Source organism: Piliocolobus tephrosceles, chromosome 13 (genome assembly GCF_002776525.5).
Source record: "Piliocolobus tephrosceles isolate RC106 chromosome 13, ASM277652v3, whole genome shotgun sequence".
In the NCBI taxonomy this organism is placed as follows: domain Eukaryota; kingdom Metazoa; phylum Chordata; class Mammalia; order Primates; family Cercopithecidae; genus Piliocolobus; species Piliocolobus tephrosceles.
This window is the reverse complement of record NC_045446.1, coordinates 22528834-22547538: the sequence shown is the minus strand read 5'-3', so window position 1 is coordinate 22547538 and position 18705 is coordinate 22528834.

Here is an 18705-nt window from a genome sequence, read left to right as displayed (position 1 = left end):
GAAAGAAAGAAAGAAAGAAAGAAAGAAAGAAAGAAAGAAAGAAAGAAGGAAAGAAAGAGAAGAGAAGAGAAAAAAGAAACATTTTGACCTTGATTTAAAGAACAGGCAAATGTTTTCCCACTGAATGGCATAAACTTGCCTAGAAGAGAGCCTTAATGCTGGAGAAAACATTGCTATGTTTGAGGAAATGAAAGCAGCACAGGGTGACTGGAGTGTGGCATACAGAGGGGAAATTGGCCAGGAGGTAATTTAGAAAAGCAGCAAAAGTAAAATCACCATCAGTGATATGTTAAAGAATCTGGGTGTTAGTCTACATGAAATGAAAAGACATTGATAGGCTGTTGCCAAAAAAGAGTGAATCTGTGCTATGATTTATAAGAAGCAATCTGGCTGCTGTAAGGGGAATGATGAGAGTAGGGGGGAAAGTGTGATAGCTAGAGAGGCTGCAATGGTGGCAAGAACTAAGAGGCTGAAAGTGAAAATGGAGAGAATGGATAGCTCCTAGATGTATCCTTGAGGTAGAATTATAAAGACTTGCAGATAACCGGAATGTTAGGTGCTTACAAAAGACTTGTCAAAAAGTTCATAGTTTCCTGCTTAAGTGATAATGAGAATATCTGCTTTTATAGAGTGAATACAATGCTAGAAGTGTAGATCAAGAAATCAATGTTTAGCCTTCTGCTAATTTGAATTGTATATGAGACATTCAAGTGGAGATTCCTAGCACACCATTAGATATAAAAGTTTGCAGGTTAGAAGGGACCTCGGGATTGTCCTAGTACATATACAGGTTTGTACCTAGAAGTATTTCTTTGTAAAGCTTTACATGCCTAATTATTTCCCTACGTCCAAGGAATGATGAGAAAATTACTACTAAAAGCAACATTTTTCAAAATTCAAATGCCCGGGAGACTGTTGCAATGAAAGAATTTTGATAAATGGTGTAGGCTGCTCTAAGAATCCAACCAACCAACCAAACAAACAAACAAACAGAAAACAATGCAAATAAAGTTTTGCAAAAGTAAAACATGAAGTATGAGCTGCCTGTGGATCTTGAACATTAGAGGTGTTCTATTCTCAACTCTTACAGGGATTTTGTTATCTTGGCCCAGTCCCTGCCCATTGAGTTTTCTTAGTCAAAAATGAACTCTCATTTGTACCATGTATACCACAAGGCTAATAAAGCTAGAAAAATGCCAATAGTACAGAAAAACACACCTTCGTTTCCTATAGACCCAATGAGAAGTGAGCTGAGCTCAGTTTTTTTAAGAACCATGCTAATTAAACAGTATGGTCTTAAGAGAGTGCTAAATCATGACCCCACCTAAACTGTTTATCTTCAAGCACAGGATAATAGTATAATAATTGGTGAAATGAAGCTATTTCTGATCAAATTGCTCTTTTCTTAGCCTCTCTGCCCAATACAAGTGACTTTTTCCCCAGCTCCAACCCCAGAAGTTGAGACTCTGCTGATATTACAGCATGAAAATCTTCAGTAACTGATTCTAACTGTTGCAGCTGCAAAGAATTGCTTTGCTAAGTAAACGCATTTATGGATTTGGCCACATTTTGTTGTTTGCTGCCTTCAATTATTACAAATTCATTCTGCTCTCTGTTTTCCAAGATAAGAGTGGATAGAACTGATATGGAAATGGTTTTAGCAATGTGTTAGATTTTAAAAAAATTATCTGTAGGTCCTTTTCAAAATAAAACATTTCTTTTTCTCTCAGCAGTAAAATGTTTTCATTGACGAAAAATTTGGAAACACAAACATTTTTAAAAAGTAAAAACTGTTCATAATCATTCAACAATGGTAACCACTACTGTTTTTACTTTTTATCAAAGTTCTCTTTCAACATATATATGGTTATGTTTATTTTTAATCAAATTATAACCAAATAATTTCTGTATCTTTCTTTTTTCCCGTGTTCTTTAAGTTTTTTCAAAAACATGATTTTTAATCTCTGAAAAATATTTAGTTAAATACATTTTTAATAGCTTATGAGATACATTCTGTTATCTAACTAATATTAAATTTGTTCCTGAAGAACTTTCAGAAGTAAGTTTCTGTACCTGGCTTAGAATAGTGCTAATACACTCACATTTCAATAATTCGTAATTTATTGTAGAGTCTTCCAGTGACACATTTTCTACTAAGAATAATGAGAAAAGAAAGAGAAGTCTTGACTGCTAGAATTATTTCAGTATAATATACATGTACACACCAGAATCTTATATGTCAAAAAAAATGAGCAGATTTATATTCTTCTCCCTGGACTATCACTTTGCTGGATAAGCCAAACACACCATAGCACATTTCCTATAAGATATTAAAATGGCCATGTGAAATGCTTACCTGCTGGGAGGACCATAGGCTTCATAAACATTTTAAGATGCTTGCTTTGTAGGTTTTTGTATTGCGACTGATGACAGCAAGAACACATATCTATTTTCCAAAACTAAAGTTTTCTTTCTTCCCTCAACTGTCCATTTGCATCAACTCATAAAGCTCCCTTATTTATCTACCTTCATATGACTTGACCAAGGAGTTTATTACTTCTAAAGATGATAATTTTTGATGCTAACCTCAGTGAGGCTGGGAGTGGAGCTCAATCAGTTAGAGGCTGCTTTAGGAGTTGTTCTTACAGTTCTCAGTTGTCAGCATCTCATCTTTATATTTAGTGTAAAATCCTGCCTCCTCTCACTTGCTTTCTTTTTACATTTTAGTTTCTGCAAAATACACAAGAAAAACTCCTTTCTCCTATATACTGAAAAATTCTGGAATTAGTTTGTAATTTTAATGCCATGCTCAGGAGTTGGAATATGAAATTGGGGAGATCCCTTATTTTAGTCTTTTCTTCTTCTTTTTATTTATTTATTTATTTTTAGACAGGGTTTCTGTCACCTAGGCTAGGGCCCAGTGGTGAAGCCATGGTTCACTGCAGCCTCAGATTCCCCAGGCTCAAGCAGTCCTCCTACCTCAGCCTCCCAAGTAGCTGTGAATACAGGTATGTGCCACCACAACCAACTAATTTTCAAATGTTTTTGTAGAGATGAGGTCTCACTATGTTGCCCAGTGGTCTTGAGCTCCTGGCCTCAAGCAGTGCTCCTACCTTGGCCTCTCAAAGCACTGGGATTACAGGTGTGAGTCACCATACCAGGAAGATTTTTGAAAAACACTTAAGAATAGGATTTCTCAAATTTGGCGCTTTTGAAATTTTGGACTGGAAAATTCTTTGTTGTAGTTCTGCCCTGTACACTGTATGTGTTTAGTAGCATCTCTGTCCCTGGTCTCTTCCCACTTCTGGAGTAGCCCTCCAGTAGTAATAACAACAACAATAAAAAAAAAAAAACCTACAGTCATTGCCAAGTGTTCCCACAGGATTCAAAACTTTTCTGGTTGAGAGCCACTGCTCTTCATTCTGCCCATTACTCTCCTTCAGCCTATACTTTTTAGCATTTTCTCCAGAGACCAAGTAAACACTAGAATTATTTCTGCTATAATATTTTACAGGATTGTTATTCCTTTAGAGTGACTTTACTCAGAGACTGGACTTTATTGGGTGCCAGTTATATTTAGTATACTGCCTTGTAGACCTTGATTTTCAAATTAATGAGTTGATACATAACATCTATCTCTCTTTTGGTTGTTAGCAACAACTGGGCAAAGAGGACAAAAAAAGAGGGTGAGAGAACTGAAGGTTAGTAAATACTGGTTTAACTCCTGAATTTCTCAATTATTAGAGGAAGCTAGCTGTATTTACAGGTTTTGACAGATCTAAAATTGGGGAATAGTTCAGGTGATTGTAGTATATTTGATTATACTATAGTTTTATTACAAACACTGTAACACAAAGAAATGATTTTCTCAATGTGGCGTATGTGAGGTAAAGATATTTCTAGATAGTAAAGAAAAGTAATATCTATGGTAGGAAAGTCAAGAGTTGGGAGGAACTTTGGTGGACAGGAAATCACTTATTAGTAAAAGGCTTAGAAACCTTTCATGTATTGAAGCTTTGATACATTGACCTAAACTCTGTTCTTATCTCCATCTTTTCCAAAGTTATTAACTCAGTCTTTTGTGTATTCCTTTTCCTACATCAATATATCTCAAATTTGACCATTAAGCTCAAAGTAGAATAAGATTCATTCTGTTGGTTTCTTTGTCGAAACACTTCTATTTCTGTAGAATAAAATATATGCCTATCAATATTCAGGAATTGCATGGCTGTTAGCACAAAGAGAAAGGGAAGTTTTCTGTCTTTAATATGTATAGTCAGGACACAAGCTTGAAGAGTTATGAATGCCTTATTCTCCTCTTCACTTGTCACCAATCGATGGCAGCAGATTTAACAAGTAGGCCAAACACCTCAGGAACATTTTAAAAGCTATTTTGTTATTCCAGGATTTGGGGCAAGAATCCCTGTGGGCTTGCAAGATCAGGAAGGAGAAAAGTGGTATCAGGAAGGAGAAAAGTGGTTTGAAGTCATAGAGGATGGGTGTTGTAAAATGTCACTGTTAAATCTAAGATCCATATTTCATTTAGACATTGGGTTTGAAAGCTCTTTTACATCATGACAAAAACATGTTTCCTATACATTAAGTGTCTGTCAATGAAGAGAGTTGAATGTACATGTGATTCTGACCCTTGTTTGGGCTTTCTAATGACTACAGCACAGTTGGAAGAAGGAGGTGAAAACAACTCAGAACTTTCTATTTATACTTTTACAGACATAAGGAATGTAAAACCCCTTTAACATTGTCTTATAATTTAGTCCATGGTTTAATTAAAGGAATTTCTTTTCTTTTAAAATAATTTTCATTATATAATTTTCCTGCATCTTTAAAATGCAGAGAGATATTCTGCAGGTTCTGAAAAGTACTCTTGGTCAAGGGAAGAATAATTCTTATTTTGTATATTGGAGCATTAGTGACTCAGAGTTTTGCAATCATTCAGGGAACAACATAGGATTAGCAAGATATGAATTCGGCAGGGGATTAAGCAGAAAGCCTAATCACTTGCCAGAGTTGAATGAATCTTGAATCTTTCCGGAGGCTGAAAAATATTTGATTAACTCATTAAAAAAATATTTTTAGCCCTTGTAGATGTTTCCCAAGAGGAAGCATTATGATTCAGTTATAATCTAGAGCCTCTATGTTAGAAATTCTATTTTGTTATCCTGTTAGCCAGGTACCTACTATCTTAGGTATCAAATATTTCTCATTGGAAAGGTTTGGATACAACAAGCAAACAATCTAAATTCCAATAACTACAGTATCTGACCAGAAGAATTATCAAGTTAGACGGAAGGAGATCACAAATGATAGACAAAGTATTTCATTATTTTCTTTTTTCCAAAATAGAAATTGTTAATTGACTCTAATAATTAGAAAAGTATTTTATCCTCATTGTAAACAATTAATTCATTACAGAAAAATAGAATGAGTTGTATAAAAATAGACTATTTTATTACATAAAGATAGACATGCTTAAGAAGTTGGTTTCTAAAAATATAGACAAGTAAATATTAATTAAAAAACTGAGAGTCCCAATATACACTCTTAGTTGCTACCTCTTTTTTTAACTGAATAATTTTTCTAAATACCTCTTCAGGCTTATAGATTCATACAATTTTTGTAAATCCTGGGATATTCTGTCATTGTTCGAATACATAACGATATACCATAGTGTTTAAATGCATGCATTTTGGAGTCAGATAAACCCAAATTCAAGTCTGCGCTCTGCTAATTAAAAACTAGATATTCTTGCATTTAGCTTTATCGCTTTAAGTCACAGTCTGTCATTTGTTTATTTGTTTTGTTTTATTATTTTTCACTGCAGAAGACGACAAGGGAGAAAATGGTAATAACATCTGCTTTGTAAGTTTCTTATTGTGAGGATGGAATGAGATAAATAAGTGCCATGAATAGTGTGCACAATATTTGACTCATTGCATGGGCTCAATAAATGTTAGGTATTATCATTGTCATAATTCATTTAGCCAGTCCTCTATTGCTTAATGTTTGCATTGTTTTCTATTTTATCTGTTCTAATACTTTGAAGAATCCCTGTGAAATCAAATTTATAAACTTGTCATTATTTCTCTAGAATAAATTATTGAAAGTGAATTCCAAGATGTCAGGATTTTTTTTTTTTTTTTTTTTTTTTTTTTTTAGAATTTTTATTCTTTGGTCAAATTTTCTGCATCCTGTAAGGTGAAACAATTAAAAATCCTATTAGCATTATAGGAGCATTATAGGAGAGAAGGATTTGTTTTACTCCATTTGAACAGTTAAGATGGTAATGTTTTGATGATGAGCTGGGTTGGTGAGAAAAATCTGCGGACATTTCAAGCCACTAAAATACTCCATTAATGGCCTTAAAAGATTTCGAAATCCCTTTGAAAACATTTAAAAACACAACAAAAGTCATGCTCCTTGCTAAACAATTTCCAGAGAAATTGTTTATATTTTATATCCCCCAATAAAATAATCATTTTTACAATTCAGTAGTGCTATTTTGAGTTCTATTACTGAATTGAATATAATAATTCTAATGTTTGTAAAGAAAAGCAAGGGTCTATGAATATCGCAGTGTTGCAAGGTTTACAGCAGAAAAAGAACAAATTGGAACCAAATGAAATTGGGCACATATTCTGGGCCATTATGTATTTATTAGTTGTGCAAACATTAAAAGCACTATCAAATATTTCTGATATCTCATATACTCATCCCTACATAAAGATAATTACACCCTAATGAGTATTTCTTTACATTTGCTGATTCAATAGCCCTCTGTTTTTTTTAACAGAACTCCTCTTTCTTTGGGAAAGTGCTCCTTCCCACTTAACATGGTCTCCAGGGGTCTGTCTATTCCCATACTCTTCCAGTCCAGGGATATAGAATTTTTCATGTCACTTAGATTTCATTCATCTTAATGTCTATCTCCTTAGCCACAAAGTTTGTCACAGTGATGATGCATGGCCCAAGCCAGGCTAACCCACATTCTCCTGGTTTTTCAGATGATTTAAGCCTGTAACTCCAAGTTGTTCATTCTATTCTGCAGTGTAAGAAATAAAGAATAATGCTACATCATGAAGAGAAAGAGGGTTTGAGGAAGACAGAAACAAAAGTTTCTGGGACTCACATTCTTTAAGGGATATTAACATTCCTAGAATTCTCAACTATATGAGACCCTCAACACTCATTTGTGTTTAAAACACTGGCTTCATCTATTTCCTCTTGCTTATTTCAGACTACCCAAAACTAGGTAATTAATAGGTTAAAGGGATTTATTTCTTACAGTTACAGAGGCAGAAATGTGGTCAAGGGACCACATCTGATGAGGGCCTTCTTGATGGTGGTATCACCACACAGAGTCCTGAGGTGACATAGGGCATCACATGGTGAGGGAACTGAATGTGCTAACATGCTATGCTGAGTTATCTCTTTTTCTTCATATAAATCCACCATGATACCCCATTAATCCACTAATGCTTTAATTCATTAATCCATAAGCAGATTAATCCATTCATGAATGCAGAGTCCTTGTGATCTAATCATCTCTTAAAGATCTTACCTCTCAATACTGCCACATTAAGGATTAAGTTTCAACATGAGTTTGGAGGGAACATTCAAACCATAGCACATGGCTTGTGTTATGACTTTGTCACTTGCAACATAAAGGGTCTTAATAAAAAAAATCTATCCCATGGGGTGCTGTATGTGTTGATTGAAAGTATGTAAAGTATGTAAAGTAGCCAGCATAGGACCTTCCATATAAAAGCCCCTTTCTTTTCTTAGTAAAATACTTATTTATTTTAACTGCTGACAATGTTTAATGAGAACGTGGATGTAGGATGAAGAACAGATAGTTCAGCACTCTTCTTTTAAGTTCTTTCTAAAACTCTCAGATGGCTTAGAGGACAATTAAATGTTGACTTGACTTGGTAAGAAAATCTAGTCTTTATTTTCCCCTCCTCAGTTCTTAATTATTCAGCAATTAAAGTTTTACTACTTTCATACTATATCCTGGCAATATTAAGTATAGTTATAATTTAAACAAAAGGCTGGACTTGAGTAGAAGTATTCATTTAGGAAGCCAAAGGAACAATAACTACAAGTGACAGCAAAGGGAAGTCATATAATGTAACGAAATTCCCCTGGAATTCCAGTGCTGATGCTGCTCTTAGTGGGATGATCTCAACAAACCTCATTTAACCTCCCTGTACTTCAGTTGTAGAAGGAGAGAATTGATAAATGATCCCTTCTGGTTCCAACACTTAATGTTATGATTTTGTGTAGCAGCAAACCATGTGGACTTTCCAACTTACCGTGTCATTAGAAGGTTGGTATTTGTTTCACTCTTCAGACATCTGACAAGATACTCTAACAAAAGAACTACATTTCCATGTATTCCTATGATGATTATAGGTGAATGAAGAAAGGCAACTAAGTCTAGTCAGGAGCTTAGGTGGTGGCTTGCTCAGTGACTTTGGACAAATCCCTTCCGTCTCTGGGCCTTTATTTATGACATAATAGTTTTGATTGAAAACAGCAGTCTTTATTATGTTTTGACCAAAGAGCCCTTTGCAAATGAAATGACTGTAGATTCTGCTGGTTCTAACAGGAATGGAGGCTGAAGGCCTCACCCACTCAGACTCTCCCTGTTCCTGGCTCAGGTCTCTTAGTCATCCCACAGAGAGGAGGATCTCTCAGAAATATGTTTTCACAAATAGAGAGTCACTTCCATTATACAATTCCATAACATCATGAGTAAAAAACTGATTTGGCTTATCTTATTCTTGTGTTCTTTATTAGAATAAGGCAGCCTACAAAAATTTAAATGTAGTACTTTCTCAAAATTGAGCTTAAGCAGATTATTTTTTAGTGGGGATGTCTAAGAGTGTCTCGTTATATATTTTAATGTCCTAGTCCAAAGTTTTAAAGCTATAATACTTAAAGATTAGTTTTGTTTATTTGTATTTTCTTTTTTTATTTTTTTGAGATTTAAAAAATTTTATTTTCAATGAAATTGTTCTATTAGTTTTATTTTATTTTTTATTTTATTATTATTATTATTATTTTCTTTTTATTGCTGTTTATACTAAAAATTCTCACTTAAGAATTGCTTTTGGAATAAATAACATATGATGCCTTGTTTAGGGTAACCAACAATTCCAATTTCCCTGGGATTGCCCTGGTTTTAGTACAGAAAGTGTACTAAACCCAGGACATTTTTTAGTTCTGGGATAACTAGAAGGGTAGGTCACCATTATTGTCAATCATATTGTTGGACTAGAAAGTAATTTTGAAAATTGATTGACCATATTGTAATTGAAAAATAATGAAGGTGATGATCCAAAGAAAAAAGAAAAGGGATGTGTACCCTCTGCTGGGTGAACTTGGCACATGAGCCCAACCCACTCATTCTGTCTTGCTGCTGGGCTGCACCTCCATCTCGCACTCTGCTGTAGGCTCACCCTCAGGGCATTGGCTACCATCAGAAGTCCTAGGATTCTTCTGCCGAGGACTCATCCACTTCTACTTGCCTGTATTATGGTCGAGGCAAAACTGTAACTCTGGATTAATTTTGCATTGCTGCTGCCACAAATTACCCCAAAAGTAGTGGCTTAAAACAGTGCAAATGTATTATCTTACCGTTCTGGAGATCAGAGGTTTATCATGGACATCACAGGGTTAAAATCAAGTTGTTGGCAGGGCTGTATTCCTTCTAGAGGCTCTAGGAAAGGCTCTGTCCTCTTACATTCACCAGCTTCTTGATATCACCTGTATTTCTGACTTGTGGTGTCCTACTCCATCTTCAAAGCCAGCACTATTGAATCTCTCTGTGTCTTTCTTCCATGGTCACCTTTTCCCTTCTACTTCCCTCCTTCCCCTTTAAGAACCCATGTGACTACTGCATTGGACCTATATGGATAATCCAAGGTAAACTTCCTATTTTAAGGTCAACTGATTAGGAACCTTAATTTCATCTGCAACCTTAATGCCTCTATGCTATATAGTATAATATATTCAGAGGCTCTTCAGTGGATTAGGATGTGGATATGTTTGAGGGGGCCATTAATCTGCTTACCACACTATGTCTCAAATTATTTAATGCTCACTTGTTAAGATTAGGAAGCAAGGTTTACACTTATCACCAAGACCAACCCACAACACTTGATATATATTTAGGAAAATTAAATAATTTATCTTTCAAACCAGAATACTTTTTTTTTTTTTTTTAAGAGATGAAGTCTCACTCTGTCACCCAGGCTGAAGTGCAATGGTGTGATCTCGGCTCACTGCAGCCTCCACCTCCCAGGTTCAAGCAATTCTCCTGCCTCAGCTTCCCGAGTATCTGGGACTACAGGCACCCCCACCCCGCCCAGCTGGTTCTTGTATCTTAGTAGAAACAAGGTTTCACTATGCTGGCAAGGCTGGTCTCAAATTCCTGACCTCAGGTGATCCACCCTCCTCGGCCTCCCAAAGTGCTGTGATTACAGGCGTGAGCCACTGCACCTGGCCCAGAATACTCTTTGGAGTGAAAGGGGTACTTTTAGTAATTCCTACAAGAAGGTAGGCATGAATTGTTCTAGTCCAGGAAAAGTAGGACACCTGGTGACACTGCATACAATATTCCACAAATATATGTTGAACTTAATATAGTTTATAGATCTTTTATCAAATATTCAGTTACATGCTAGGTGGCTTGAGAATCCAAGAGATACACTCTGTTTGGTAGAAATGATTCCTGCATGTAAAACTGTGAGGTAAATTTTGTGATATACTTTATAAAGCATAGTTTGGAGAAGACAGAGTATCAGTGAAGGCTGATGTTTACTAGAAAGTCACATGGAAGAGTTGGGAAACTGAAAATAACATAATAGTACAGCAAAATTTAAATAAAAATGCTCATAATTTCCCACAAATTAAATCACATTCTATTTTCTTCTAGCCATATTCAAATACATGAATATTACAAGGCTGATAGTATTTTGTGTCTTGCTTTCTTTACTGAAAATATAAGTATCTTCATGTTCTGTCATGATTTTCATAATTATTTCAACAACCATTACATAGTCCCTAGTTGAACAATATCGATGTGGCTTCCAAAATTCACCAAGCATACATGATACTGAAAAACATCTGAACCATGGTTCTTTAGTTTTTAATGCTGGCTATATTATTAATCCAGTTTCAGAAGTAAGTAAATGGATGTCCTTTAGGTAAATTGAAGTATGGTTGCCTGGGGAAGTCAAAGGAACAAAATGAGACCATATGCAGGTCTGTAGTGGCTGAAGGATGGCTCTCCAAGGATGTCAATGTCCTAATTCCCAGATTCTGTGAATGTGACCGTATATGGCCAAAAAGACTTTGCAGATGTAATTAAATTAAGGATCTTGAGATAGGGAGATTATCCTAAATTACCTGGGTGGGCGCAATGTAGTCACAAGGCTCTTTAGAAACTGGAGGCAGGGGAGTCAGTCCAAGGAAATGATGTGATTTCAAGGGCAGAGTCTGTAAACAGAATGTGACAACACTGTGCAGCTGCCTTTGAAGATGGACAAAGGGAGCACTAGTCAAGGAATGCACATGACACCTAGAAATTGGCAAAGGCAAGGAAATGAATTCTCCTCTAGAGTCTTCAGAAGGAACAAGCCTGTTAGTATCTGTTTGGCCCAGCGAGACTGATTTTAGACTTCTCACACCTAGAACTATGAAACAATAAATTTGTGTTGCTTTAAGTCACTAAGTTTGTGGTAAACGTGTCATAGTGGCAACTGGAAACTAACAAAAGACCATACGTCAGGCCATGAGAGTTAGGAATGAGAATGGCATCATTTGGTTATTGAAGAACAGTCTCTGAGCAGGGTATTCACATTGAAGAAGTGAGTACACAGAAGGTAAAGGTGAGGGGGAAGCAGTGGGTGGATATTTGGCAACAGACTGATGATCTCAAGTCCAAACTCTGCTATAAACTCAAGTAACTTAATAGGTTGTTTTGCAAAAGAGGAAAAATGCAATTAACCTTCTGGGCATTTTTAAAAATTAGAATATTACCATAGCTAAAAGCATGGATCTTGTAGCTTTAGCAAGCTTAGCTCAAGTCCTTTGGTTCAACCGTCAATTACTAATTATGTGGATTTGACTGTGTTACTTACCTTTCAAAGTTATTTCCACATTTCTAAAATAGTATTACTAATTGTAATACTTCTTGTGCCTCCTTCATGTGGTTGTTAGGAAGATTGTAGGTAGATAATGCAATATCATGCATGCAATTCAATATATAAATGTGTATATTGAATTGATGGTCAATACATGCCAAGTCCAAACATCTGGGAGTGTGCACAAGTGTTCATTCATTTATTCAGCAGTTATTTATTAAATTTCCACCCTGTATTAGGCACTTTAAAAGGTCTCAGGCTGCAATGAAACATAACAGACAGGTTCCCTGCCCTTGTGGAAGATATGTAATAGTTTCCTTTCTTTCTTTTTTGAAAATGAGTGAGATTTTCAGCATTTTCCAATGATCTCACCTTACTGAAGTCACTACTTCAGTCTGAAGTGAGAAGCTCTTCTAAGATAAATTGTATTTGTGGTTTTGGGGAGCTGTCATGGTAACAAGCCACCCTTTTAGGCTGCATGGTGTCACTGCTCCCTGATAATATAACTACCACCTCCGGTCAGCACTAGGTTAATGTCACATTAGAGAAAATGACTTTCAAGACTTTCTCATTTATGATGTAAGCCAGAAAAAGTATTTCCTTTGCTGAAGTTCCTGGAACTTCCTTAAAAAACTTAATAATTAACCTTTCTTACAAAAAATAATGTGGCAGTTAGAAAAGCACAGAGATATTTATTTTCACCCCCCTTAGGACTGAGAAAGGCAGCGATCGGGCTGGGCCAAAGAGATCATTCTGTTATAATGAAAGAAGGCTCAACTAGTAGGGGGTATAATAAATGTAAACCTGAAGTAAATGAATCATTATAAAATATACACTCCATCTCCACAATGAGTCTACTTCATTAAAATAATCTCTGGAATAATGTCGTCCTCTCTTGGCTTTCCCCTACTGTGAATCTGTCCATGATTTCACCATTACAAATCTTGTGCCCTGAGGACATATTTGTAATAAGAATGAAGGGTTTGGTTATTTGCTTTTAATAACTATGCCTCTCAAATCCTCCTTAATGCAGCAGAGATTCTGTTTGGAAGAACATGCCAGAATTATTGAAGGATCAATCAATATTGGCAATTAATCATAATCACAGCTGGTAATCATAGCTGCAATTACCAATTGATTAATTAGGACAACTCTTGAAAAGCCAGTAGAAATTTAGTATCATATTAGATTCAGCCCAATAACCATAAACTTCTACAATTACTTTTCAGCTTACCATTATTTATGTCATATTTCTTTCTATCATTAGCTGCTATATTTATTTATTCATCATTTTATTTGAGCAGGCCAAACTCTTCACTGTCTTTTTATGGTGGAAATCTATTAAAATATGTTTAAGTCATAGCATTAAATAAATCTAGTGATGGTACCAAGCAAATATTTGCAAATTTAGGACATCTATTTGCATTGCTTTCCAGGCCAAGAATTATTTTTTTGCCAAAAAATATAATTCGAATATAGTCTCCGTATTGTAAATTTGATAACATCAGTACATTAAATTTATGTGGGCAAAGAGTTATGTGATTTGTTAACCCACCCTGCAAAAGCAGGCTTGGTAGAAGAAATTTTATACAGCTTTTTTTTTTTTAAATTATATGCCTATGACCCAGATGAGCCAGAACCCCATAATGTGATCATCAGTTATGACATGCATCAGAATATACCTTAAGGAAATTAGGAAAAGTTTAATGTAAATAGAGCAGGGGATCTGCTTAAGAAATTCGGCATATGTTCACTTACTTGTTTTAAAATTGTGAATTATATACAGCCAGCGTAAATCACCACCACTTAACTCATACTTTGATTCAACAAACAGCTTTTAAATATTCACTAAGTGTAAAGCAACATGCTAGGCACTGAAGGAGATATAGAGAGAAATGAAGCTTGTTTTCTTATCTTGAGTCCATGGTCCAATAAAGAAGATGAGATATGGACCCCTGGATAAGAACAAGAGTCACTCATGCAGATGAATAGAAAGAATCGAATTTTAAAAAGTAAAATATGGAAAAAAAGACATTTACCAAGACTTACCATTTTTATAGGACTTCTGTTTCTTTAAATCTATTTTCAGATTCAAAAATACAGTTTTACTCATCTGCATTTCAAAATTTTCTTTATTCAAAGATTTACACTCTTTTCCAAGTCTCTGTGTTCAAATCCTTCTAATTTGTTGGCATTAATTTTTCATTAACTTGATCTTGTACTTCATTCACAATTTCTTAACTCCTAATTGCAAAAACTGGTAGAATAAAATAATCCTACTTTCATCAGAGGCATAAAACCCAGGAACATCTAACCATATATGCTCAACAGATTAAGTTGATAATCGTTAAACTGAAGTAAATAATAAACAAGTTTTTAGTTGCATATGTTCTATTTTGTTGTTGAGTTTCCAATAGTTAATGAAGAGACATATTTTGTGTGGCTCACATTGTCTGGTCTTGTACCATATGTTCTTTCACGTGATGAAGCCATGCTCTATGTAAGTAACTAATACTCCCTCAACCCCACTCCATTTGCAGCTAGCTACACGCTGCTGTGCTGTGCAGAAAATGTTCACTCATCTTCAAAGAGGTTAATTCAAACTATGAAACAGGAGCTGTTGCTGACTAATAGACATTTATGAAGGCTACATTACAGTGGAAATTTTGATAGTGTGTTGTATTACATCCATATTAATAGCAAATTACCTTACCATGGATAATAGCATTTCACAATGAACACCCAGGGAATTAGGTACTATTAGCTTTGTCCTCAAAAGCACTGTCTGCTTCTAAAGAAGTGAATTCTGAAAAATGGACACCATGGGCCTTATACATCCTTAGACATTCCACTGCTCCCAACCCACTCTGAGTTCTAGCATTGCAGCCTCCAGTCTGCTAAGCCATGCAAATCCCCGTGCTCCTGGGAGAAGAGTCATAGGAGTCATACACTGTGTAAGTGCTGCTGATTCAACTCCCATTTCCCTCAATACAACTCAAGGAAATGTGCATTCAGTGAAACAATCTTTCAAAAAGAAAAGGAGAAGTAGCTGTTTTTAAACATCATCTTTTTAACAGATGAGATGTCACAGTCTCCTGGCAAGTGAATACTTCAGTGGCATAGTACTTTGATTTGTAACAGTTATAAAACAGCTATTCCTAGAGCTGATTTAATTACGAGAGTAAGCAGTTTGGAGGGACTAATTCATATTGCAACGCTTTGGTTGACACAAAAAATAAGACTGTCATAACTAGCCCTACCTGTTCCCTCCAAATATGTTGTTGCATATTCCACAGCAAGAGTTTCATTAGGTTATTAACTTCAGATAAAGGCAAAAAAAAAAAAAAAAAAAAGATCTGGGTAGACCTTGGCTGATCTGACCAGGTCTGAATTGTGAGTATCATGCACACATCAAAGACAGCTAAAGATGGTAGCTGAACATGTTGAGAAGGTTTGAGTGGTCATGTCAATATTTTATATATTCCAAGGGTCATGGGTAAACACTGTGAGTATTATCTACGCATTAAAGCTTTTGATTTTAAAAAATTCATGTTGCAATAAACCAGAACAATTCATAACGTCCTTTTAATAGCACATTTATCAATGACATTAAGGGTGATAATTATGGTAATAGCACAGCAAGGATGTTGGAGAAAAAATTTACCCCAAAGAGCTGGGAATACAAATTTTATCATTTGAGCCATCATAAAGTACTTGTGTGGGCATCTTCCTTTCCTAGTAGAGAACACATAGTTCTTAAAGAGCAAAGGCAGAAAAATCCTTGTTATCTCTTTATCCCAACATTTTTTTCCCTGTTTTGCTGAAGGATGGAGTGGATTATAATTCCTCTTTTACAGGTAGTCCCTTTGATGTACAAACAGGTGCTCTGTTCACCTCTTATGAGGCCCTTAGACTTTAGAGAAAAAAAGGTGCCCTTATTAAAATTCAAACTTCACTTTCTGACCATATTGATGTCTCTCTCCCTCTGTCCTCCTAGCTGCTGTCTTTCCTTGGCCTAATCCAACTGTAAGTCTTGCTTGACAGGGCTGATACAGACACCTGGAAAGGGCATCCAGGATTCATTACATATTATTTATTTATTTGGAGGCAGGGTCTCACCTAGTTGACCAGGCTAGAGTTCAGTGGCAACATCATACCTCACTATGGCCTCAAACTCCTGAGCTCAAGTCATTCTCCCACCTCCCAAGTAGCTGGGACTACAGTTGTGTACCACAGTGCCCAGCTTCCAGATTCATTGTTTCTACACCTCCACAATAACTATTTGACCCACACCACTTCCCACTTCTCCACTTTCTTCATTTGGCTTCATTCATTCACAAATACACTGCTATTTAGTTGGCCTGGTACCATTCCTAGTTTCCAAACGGGTCCCCAGGAGCAAAGGAGCAAAGTTATGTAATTGGCAGGTGGATTCCATCAGATACTGAGCTGAGAGCCTACTTTTTAATAAAAGTTGGATCAAGAGTCTTAAATTTAACATTCTTTAGGAACCCAATGGATCAACACGGTACATTGGTCTTTCTTAAAAACCAGATCTTCCTCCTTCATTTCTCCCATTCTAGCTTTTCTTTCTGTTATATTTTGTCTCTGTTCACTTCTTCCTTTCCTCTTACAATTTATCAAATGTTGAAATTTCATAGCAGATTGGGGTTTGCTTTAAAATCAAGCCTGTTTTTGGCTTTCCCTTGCTTTCTTATCCCAAAAAGGGAAGTTATATCTAGATAAATGCAGTGAATCAGTGCTGATGAAGGAAACAATCTAGCAAAGCATATATATATTATCCACTGGGGTGATGGATTGAGTTTATGTCTCCAGCTAGGTCCACATATCTATATGTCATTAAAAGAAAAAACTCTTTAGTAATTCTTTAAATGTTTTGCATGCCTAAAATAGACTGTTAGGATAAGCTAAACTACTGGGACAAATGATACAAAATGTAAGAAGCCAAGAGCAATGAGATTACTTGCCCTTTGCATAAAAATCTAGCAAATTCCCAAGTCAGTGTAGTTCAAGGCAGGGGGTTAGCGATCTGGAAGAGATTGCTTCATGCTGTTAGGAACAGATTTTGGTGGTTCTGCTCTCATCGCCCGTGGGTGTCTAAAGTCGCTATGACTGCAATCATTACCTCTGTAGCTCATGAGAAAGAGGGAAGGCTGTGTAGAAAGATTGTTATGAAAAAGGCTGAAAGTGATATACATACTTCAGGTCAAATACTATTGGAAAGAATTCAGTCACATGGTCACCCTTCACACAAAGGACGCTTAGAAATGTGTAACAGGTGGTGTACGGCTTCCCAGCTCTCTAGGGAAAAAGAGTCTTTGTGTTTTATACACAAAACTGTTGATTGATTTAATGTTTTAAATTTATTCATTACAGTAATATCTTGAGACAAATAAGTGTGGAAAAAGTTACAGAAGTTCTTCCTGTTTCTGTTGTTTCTATTTTGCTTTCCTTCTCTCTTTTCCGTCTTTCCCCTGCTTCCTTCCTCCTTCTTTGTGTTTAATACACACATACACACACACGCATACTTACACACACATGCACACACACACTTCTATTCCCTCAAGAATAAATTTCTAAGATTGTGAGATCAGATTATACTTTGCTTTAATCAATGGTGTGCTGCTTAATATTTAATATCTAGATCACACACACACGCGCGCGCACGCGCACACACACAAAAAAACACTCCAGGGTTCACCTTGACTTGTAAGATTTGCCAATTTCTGTGGTGTACTATTCCCATAATGTCCTATTTTAGGCTACCAACATGACGCAAGTACATGGGGAATTGGAAAGCATGCATGGTAGCACACCATTGTATATGTGATTTATAATATGGATTCACGTAGTTATAAACTTTAAAAGCAGTAAAATAATTGGAACCTGAGAAGCTTTGAGTATTTATTACTCTTGCTTTTTAATAAAAGTTTATATAATTTAAATTTTAATGGTGGCTGTGTTTAACAACCAGTTCACACAATCTTGAAAATTAAGAATCAGCTCTCAGGCACAATTAAGTCCAGCACAACACTGGCTTTGCTATATACTCCTGGTGTTCAATCATGTTTTCTCATTCCCACATCTCTTCCTAACTTATATATTTCCCCAGTGTAGCATTCCCTAATCTCTCTGGCCAAGGTGAACAACTCTTATCCCTCAGGCTTTTTTTCTCTAGATTTTGTATTCTTACTATTTTTATTGTTAATTAAATTACTCTGTGAAAACTATACTAACAAGTTAATTTTCATATTTGTTGGTATACAGAGGATGGGTAGCAGTAGTGATCTTTCCATCGCTGTTAAGAAAGCCACAGTCCAGATCACACATCCTAGGGCTGTGATGGAGGTAGGAGCTGGAAAGTTTACAGCTCAGAGTAGGCTCTTGCCAACAACAACAACAAAAAGAATAAAAAAAGAGGGAAGAAATATAAATCTGCAAATAGAATCTTAATTGAAATATTTCATGGCATTGCTATACCAGCAGATTATTCTTTTCAGACCAACACACACAC